The 7,849-nt window shown below is 38.2% G+C and overlaps 1 protein-coding gene and 1 long non-coding RNA gene across 10 annotated transcripts in view; one reads left to right on the top strand and one right to left on the bottom strand.

Moving 5' to 3' along the window:
* The window catches only part of WWP1 (WW domain containing E3 ubiquitin protein ligase 1), a 64,531-nt gene that overhangs the window by 55,185 nt on the left and 1,497 nt on the right, over window positions 1–7,849 (bottom strand). For 3 of the 7 annotated variants that reach the window (XM_026080372.1, XM_026080370.1, XM_026080374.1), the window contains exon 1: window positions 7,770–7,806. The exons of 1 other annotated variant lie outside the window; for it this stretch is intronic. The gene's annotated coding sequence lies outside the window, so the exon portion shown is untranslated. Of the gene's footprint in view, window positions 1–7,769; window positions 7,844–7,849 lie in introns of those variants that run through there. 3 more of the 7 variants (XM_026080371.1, XM_026080376.1, XM_026080375.1) reach the window with 3 other exon arrangements.
* LOC112973029 overlaps window positions 6,932–7,849 on the top strand; it is a 44,901-nt gene continuing 43,983 nt past the window's right edge. For all 3 annotated transcript variants that reach the window (XR_003255859.1, XR_003255858.1, XR_003255857.1), the window contains exon 1: window positions 6,932–7,163. This is a non-coding gene — a long non-coding RNA (uncharacterized LOC112973029). The remainder of the gene's footprint in view (window positions 7,164–7,849) is intronic.

Genomic DNA, 7,849 nt, shown 5'->3' with positions numbered 1-7,849 from the left:
GAGAGAACAAGAGAGAACGAGAGAACAAGAGAGAACGAGAGAGAGAGAACGAGAGAGAAAAGGAAAAAAAGACACCTTTGAGACATTTGAGACACCAGCTCTTAAACCGCTCTGATTCCAGAGTCAAGCTCTTGAAAAGATCCCTCACTATGGACATTAAGCCTAACAATACATCAGTCAAGAAAACACAAGATTTACATTTGGATTCAAAGGCCATAAAACATTGCCTTCAGCTACCTTGCAGCAAAAGAAAACCTGCAAAAAGTATGCAATAAAGCCATGTAATCTTTTCACAGGCACATCAACCTGCAGTAAGGAGTTCCACACCTCAACTACAAGCTGCATGAAGAACCACTTCCTTTGCTTTGCTTTGAAACTGATGTTTACCAGTTTCACTTGATGTGTCCTTGTTTCTGTTGCTGTTTTTTTTTAATTAAAAAAGACACCAATCAATAATTCTCTGTTCACTTTGTTCATGCCAGTCATGATTAAAACATCTTTTTTCCAACCTGAAGAATATCAAGAATCCTTTGTCATTCTATAAATCTTCTTCCATGAAATCAGTCATCCTTGCTGTCCTTCTTTGTATCTTCTCTAGTTCTACTATATACTTTTTAAGACAGGGTGGGGAGTGGAAAAGATTTTTAAAAATGCACAAATCTTATCCTTCAAGATAGGAATGGATATAAACAGCGGCATGATGTTGTCATTTGTTTTATTCTCTATTTTATTCCTACATTTTCTACATCAACCTTTGCAACATCAGCTTTTTAAATTTGGGGGGAGGGTCAATCAAAACCTAGAAAAATATTCTTACTGTCCCTTATCTGGGCTTTTTTTTTTTTCCCCCCAAACACAAAATTTTGAAGTATGCAGGAAAATAAGCCAAAACAGAATGYCTCTGTGAATTAAGACTTATTTAATTTAATGTTAATTTTTATAAGCTTTCAAGCTTTGAAACTGAAGGAATCACTGTAACAGATTTATCCAAAACAGACCAGAACATCAACCCTCTCTGAAAGCAGACTATACCAAGTGGTACAAAAACATCCAAGAAAGCCTGTAGCAGACAGTCTAGAAATGAGGTTAGTTTATGTCCTGAAGTATAATGTGTATATGTTTCCTTTTTCCTTTTTTTTTTTTAGTCTTCCACTATTTAACAATGAATTGTCTCCTTGTCTGTATAACAGTCTGTTCCTTATTTTGAATCCTATATTAACCAACTCCAACAGAATCCTGTAGCAATTACTTCCTGACAGACTACCCTACTCAACTTTTTTTAATTTAGCTATATGAAAGACAGTTAAAAGCATAGGCTGCAATTTATTCATATCCTATTCAAGGTTCTGTGTACCTCTACTGGAGCCATCCTCATCTTTACCTTCTTTTTATGCTAAAAATAAGTAGTATTTTCCAGTTTATTTGTACAGAAGCATTACTAGTCTAATAGTTTGCACCTCAGTCATTTTTCCCCTAACACAAATGGGATATAAACAACCAAGAAACACAACAATGTGTTTGTAAAAGACCTAAAGCAGGACATCCCCATATAGGGCCATACAATGGGACCATACAGTAGTAATATTTAGCATTTTCCAAATACAAAAGATATAATTAACATATACTAGCTTGCACACTAATTCTGTATTACATTCTTAATCGATTCCAGCATTGCAGCACTTTTTAGTCCACTCCTGAACTAATCAGGTCTTTTGATAAAGCAATCCATAATTATGCTGGGCTCTTATTACCATCACATATTAAACTCTCTCTGTTACGTCTATCTGAAGTTCCCATTTCCTTTACTCATAAGTAACTTCATGACCTACAGATTTTGCAGGTTCCCTTTTAAATCACTTTTCCCTGACAAATGGACACCAGTTACTTCATTAATATTAGTCATCTTGTCATGTTATGAATTAAGACTTCAACTAGTTTTCTACCCCATAGCCATTCCGTAACCAGGACAGTTTTACTCGCCATCCCATAACAACACAGCTTTGTCAGTAACCTCTCACTAGACCCTCAATCAGGGATTTTTTTTTTTGAATGGCCACACAAATTATAGGAGCTCTCCACCAAATTTTCCATACTAATTGAAATTTTTCTTATCCTCTGACTTACATCAGGAAGAGAAAATATGGCTTTTTTAAAAAAAAAAAAAAACTAAGTCTTTCCACTACTACAGTAAGACAGTGGTCATCTTTTGAAAAAAACAGCAGTGTAAAAATGAAGTTGGGGGGGGGGGGGAAGAGGGAAGTGAGAAGAATGAAGGAATAAAGATAACAAAGTTAAGAAAATGCAGCTTCCACACTTCTATCCTGGGGGGAAGAGGAAAGTTTGGCAATCCTATTGTTTTTCATCTTTTTAGCTTTGCTGTTGTATTTTGTTTTGCTTTTTGACTGTCAGGTTTATGCATAGATTCTTTAATGTCACTGTGCATACTTCAAAAAGCAAAAGAGTTAGTATCAGCACACCAGTTAGCAAAAACAAAATCAGTTTTCAAAATGATTCTATCTTGATCTGTTCAGCAGTTTTAGTTCATGCTTACAAAAATAAAGAAAATTTACACCTTACTGAATTGCAGAGGAACTAGCAGAGCACTGTGTTTCAAAACTGGACATGTGTTCTTTCAGTTCTGATGCCTAAATATATTGTGCAATTTTACAAATTATGAAAACTGTCTTTCCTGTTTATTTTTCCCTGCTCTAAAATTACAGCCCACTTGATTTGATTTATACTGAAAAATTGCTAGTTACGTGAAAATTCACATATAATCTGAAGTTCTCTCTCAGGTATAATAAGGGACAGATAGAAGGTTTCATTTGTTTATTTTTACAGGATTCTGCTGCTACATTTAAATATTAATAGCAAGAAAGTATGGTAGAAATCCCAGTAACTAGAAATATGTGCAGAATATACTCTGCACATTTTCCTCTGTATTCACAGAAGTACAGATAAGAGCTCTCTTCTGCCTGCTTCAGGTTGCAAGGTAAAGATGTTTGAATGCGTAAAGAGTTTATTTTCCTTATTTATTTTAAAAAGGTGACTTCTCTAAATTTTTTTCAAATAGTTTTCTCCCATCCCCACAATGATTTTCAGCACAATAACTCTAAAATCTGAGCAGAAAAAAGTAGATGGGTTAATTCTGTACCTTTAAAACAACTTGAGAAGATCAGTTACGAATATGTTGAGTTTTCTATGCCACTTATATCTAAGACAAAACAAAAGAACATACTGCTGTGTTTTCAGGAACAGATCTTTATATTCAGAATTATTCTGAAGTGATTTGAGTCAATGAAAATTTCCTTGCTCTAGACACCAGAGGCTGATTTCAGTACAAAACAAGAGACTAATAGCTGCATTAGTTACACCACAAATTCCTCCAAGTTAATATCCTTAACACTGAGGATGCCTGTCAGGTTTTGACCTGGTTACAATTAAATATACTCAGACCCTAGCCACTTGAAGCAGAACATTAACACCTCCAACACATCCAAGTAATAAGAAAAATGTGATTAACAAAAATTTTTCAAAAGCCYAAATAGATAATATGTTCTGTTAAACCCGTGCTTCGCTCAGATTTTTATTGAAGACTTTAGGTCAAAAGTTCTCATAAAGCAAAACTACCATCTAAGTAAAATTCATTCATTCTTTAAAGGCAATAGAATTTATAAATTAAATTTCAATTCATATTCTCTTTCAATAGTGCTTTTACGATAATATTGAATTATCAAACCATACCTTAGATGACAGTCTTATAGAATCCTCAAGATTGACAAAGGAAAGAAGGAAGAAGATAGTTTGTTTGCCACATATCTATTTCTACAGAACCACAGCAGCATACAGTCGTACAAACCTATGATCATTAATGATTTCATACTACATACCTTCATCCTTGCATTTTAGGTGGCTACTAGACATGTGGTATCCCCAACATTCTGTCACAAACGCTAAAAAGGGAGGTGGGGAGGTAGAAATCAGTGCTCTTCCAATTAAATAATTCTGACATATTGAAACTATTCTGACTGTTGATAACTTCCCTGGAATCCTTAAGAGTTCTTCTGTAAAGCAACACTAGGCTTGCAAAACAGAGCTAAATCCAAGTATGCTTCTGTTTAAACTGTTAGGTCCTCAAACACAGCAAAAACATATCCTAAAAGTCCTAATTAGAACTTGTCACTTACAAAAGAGAAGCAAAAACAAACAGAAAGAACTCCCTCTAAAAAGGTACTAGAGCAAATTTCAGCAAAAACGCATCATGTCACTGCTCTAGGAAGAAAAGGGGGTGYGCCACTCATAGATCTGTGCTTTCCTACAAGCCTTTGTCTAGCTGCAATGGAATACCTCTTCTGGACTACTCCAACTCCCTTCTGCTGATGAGGAAAAGGAGATTTCTCTCTCCAACCATATCCATTTCCTTCAAGACAGTGGAAGTCAGATCTCTGATACGTTTGATGGTTCTTAAACGTGATTATTGTATGTCCTTACAGCAAAACATGAGTAGATTATGATAAATCTGAACTAATGCCTACAAGAAAAAAAGAAAGTGGCCTCACTGACATTAAAACTTATACAAAACAAACTTGAAGAGTCAGACCTGGCTGTAACCAACTGCTATTATCCAAGTTTGTATATAGCCCAAAGCAAAAGAAGAACTTCCTTAGGAATAGCTAAACTCAGAATTCAAAGAATGAGCTTGACAGTTCTGGTTTACAAATTTCATAAGGACAGCAAAAATGAAAGGATCCTGATTAATCTGATGCTGCCATAGAAACTGCGGGGAAAAATACCACAGTTTTCAAACTTTCATCCTGGAAGACATATTGGAGCAGCTCATCCACTAACTTAGATTCTTATGCAATTGATGCAAAGATATAAATCCTTTTTTTTTTTATTGAGGTAAATGTTACACTGAAGAAGCAGATAAGAAGAGCACTAACCTAGCTTAAAAGATAATGTTGTATTTACCAGTAACTTCACCCCTCCTCTTCAGCCCTTTTGAAAAAGCAGAGTATTTTTAACCAAGTTAAAAGTAACCTCCACAAATCACTTAAGGAGGGCTTGGAGGAGACATTTTTTGATGTTTGCATTTGTCTATCCCTCCATCCATTTCCCTTCCAAGCCTTCTTGCTTCATTATCTGGATTCTAGTCAATTAAATTCTAGAATGAACTTCTGTTTTTTAGCAAAAAAGCTAACCATAACAGTCTGGCCTAAGTGCATAAACAGTAACCATTTTTAATTAATAAATACGGCTTAGCTCATGAATTTTTGATTACAATACCTCAGTTTTCAAACGCAGTGTTTCATTGGCATAGGAATTTGGGAGAAGAATGAAGAAACTGAACACAATACCATCTTCCCCATCACAGATCTTATTTTTTGGACACACAATAATAAGGGAAAGAAGAATCTCTTTCCCACATACACATTATTTTTAAGAGTAAAAGCAGAAAAGTGACTGGGTACAAATTCCAACTTACAATATTTGTATGGAAAAATAAGAAGGATAATAATAAAAAGAAAAAGCAACAGAACTGGCAGGCATTCCTCCATCTCTCAGGGGTTCCACAGAATCAGGAAAGAGGATTGGCTCTGAGCCCTGTGAGTCCTCCCAAAATTTAAGAAGCACTTGAAGACAGGTGGTTATTTTAACTTTATTGCCAACTCTTTAACAAAACACATAAAGTTCACTTACAATCTTTTGTTCGCTGATGTTTAGCAACAAATGTAAATTAATTTTACAAACAAAAATAGTTTATATCCTATTGGTAACAAGGTGTCCCTCACTCTTGAGCATTTAAAATTGCTTGTATGATTTCAAGTATAATTATGTATTTAAGGAAATTATTCTACAGTATCATTGGAAAAAGACTACTGATAGTAAGATATACTAACTAGCAGCATTTACAGGATCAGACATTTAAACAAAAACTTAAAATATGGCCCAAAGAAGTGACAAAAGGATTCTAAAMCCACAGATTGGTTTACAACCAACATTAGTTCAAAATATTTCTAGCTGTCCTATTTTAAAGCACCTTTGACAAGTTTCCAGATAAACTGTGCTTTTACAAGCTGTAAAATCCTTCTTAAAAGGATGAAAAATCCTAATATTTTTTCTATGCAAATTTCTTAAATCTTTATTATTAAAATCAAGGAGAAATAATAATTCAGTTTATACATCTATTAACATGGACTCAGATAAGACAGCATACAAAATTAAAAAAAAAGCCCAAGTTAAGTGACGAGTTACCAGAGATCATCACTAATCAGTTTATTCCTATATAACAAAGGGATTAGAGCAAAACAAATTTTAAGCAGAGTTTGTTACTATGATGGCCATATACATATATCATACATGTGAAGGACAGCCATATTTAACCCAACTGTCTGCATCCAGTGATAGTACCATCTAGCAAGCCAGTGTTACTAAACTTGCATAACCTGGGTTTTTTAATGCAAAATATCCTACTGATTTTCTGTGAGACACAGAAATCATAAGAAAATATGGCTGAAATACTAAAAGATCTTTTTTCAGAGTTTAATCCAAACACTGAAGGGCTCCATTAAAATGATTCGATAGTGTTGAGTCCTTTTCTCTCTTGGACATACAGTTTAAACATTTATAGACCTGGAAGCAGAGTGAGATCACCATAGTTTAACTTGCAAGAGAACTGGTATTGTTCCAAAAATAAGACACATACAGAAAAACTAGGTAAATGAACAGTTACACCAAGCTGTAGCATCATGTCACAATATAAACCAAGATAAATGACATGAATAGGTGTTTCAAAATCTCAAATTCTCACAATCTTCTCAGCAAAACTTACATTAAGAGGACCAGAGAGATTCACAGACACCTATAACTTCAGCAGTAACAGTGATGACTTCCCACCCACCCTTCATCCCCTCCTGCCCACCACACATACTGTGAGGGACGATGATGACAGGCTGTGGGGTTACAGCAGCTCACTGGAGAGGGGAGACTGCTCTTCACCTCCTCCCTCCCCCCGTTTCAGCAAAGAAGGTGAAACCGAAACGTAACAACATCCTTCTCCTCTGCCTTCACCCCGCGGATAACCAAGCAAGGGCCGACCCTGCGCCTGCCTCACAGCCTCCCAGGCACTAATGCCTCCCGCAATCCACTCGGCGTTGACACAGGTCAGGACTCAGCCCTCAGTCACCCTCTCTTGAAAGGCCGTAGACAGGAATAAACAAGGTTATTCGCCTGACACCGGATACCAGCGACACTCCCGCCGCCCTTTCCCCGCCCTGTACCTCCACGAGCCCACGAAAGTACCGACCCTCCCTCCCTGCCGAGCCAGGTGCGGGCCGAGAGGCCCTGGCCAGACCTGAGCCAGGGTGGGCGAGAGGAGGGGACACGGCGGTCCTCCACCACCAAGCGGGGACATCGAGGGGGGAGAAGCAGCGCCCCCCCCCCACACACACACACCCGTCTCCTGCAAGGCCCAGGGGGTGCGACGAGCTGAAGTGCCGGAAAGGAGCCAGAGACCGAGACCTCCCTGCGCCTCCCTTCGCCATTTTAGCCCCCACGCCCATTCCCCTCCTCCCCGCCCCTCCGTGACAGGGGCAGCTCGCACCCGTCCAGAGCCCACCCCCGCCCGCACCGCCGCGCTTCCCCCAGCCCGGCCGCGGCGAGGAAGAACGAGAAGAACGGCAGCCGTTTTTCTCCCGGGGCCGGCCGGGCTCCGTCAGGCCAGACCGCAAAGCGAAACGGCTGCGGCACAGCCTGTTTTGTTTCCTTACCGTGGCTCGCAGCCTCAGAGCTGCTGCCGCCTCCTCCGCCTCCCCCCACCTCCTCCTCCTCTTTCTTCTTCTTCTTTTTC

The sequence above is a fragment of the Apteryx rowi genome, unplaced genomic scaffold (assembly GCF_003343035.1).
Source record: "Apteryx rowi isolate R43461 unplaced genomic scaffold, aptRow1 scaffold_516, whole genome shotgun sequence".
NCBI classification, from domain to species: Eukaryota; Metazoa; Chordata; class Aves; order Apterygiformes; family Apterygidae; genus Apteryx; species Apteryx rowi.
Note: the sequence above shows the minus strand (reverse complement) of the source record. Positions and strands in the feature narration are given on the sequence as shown.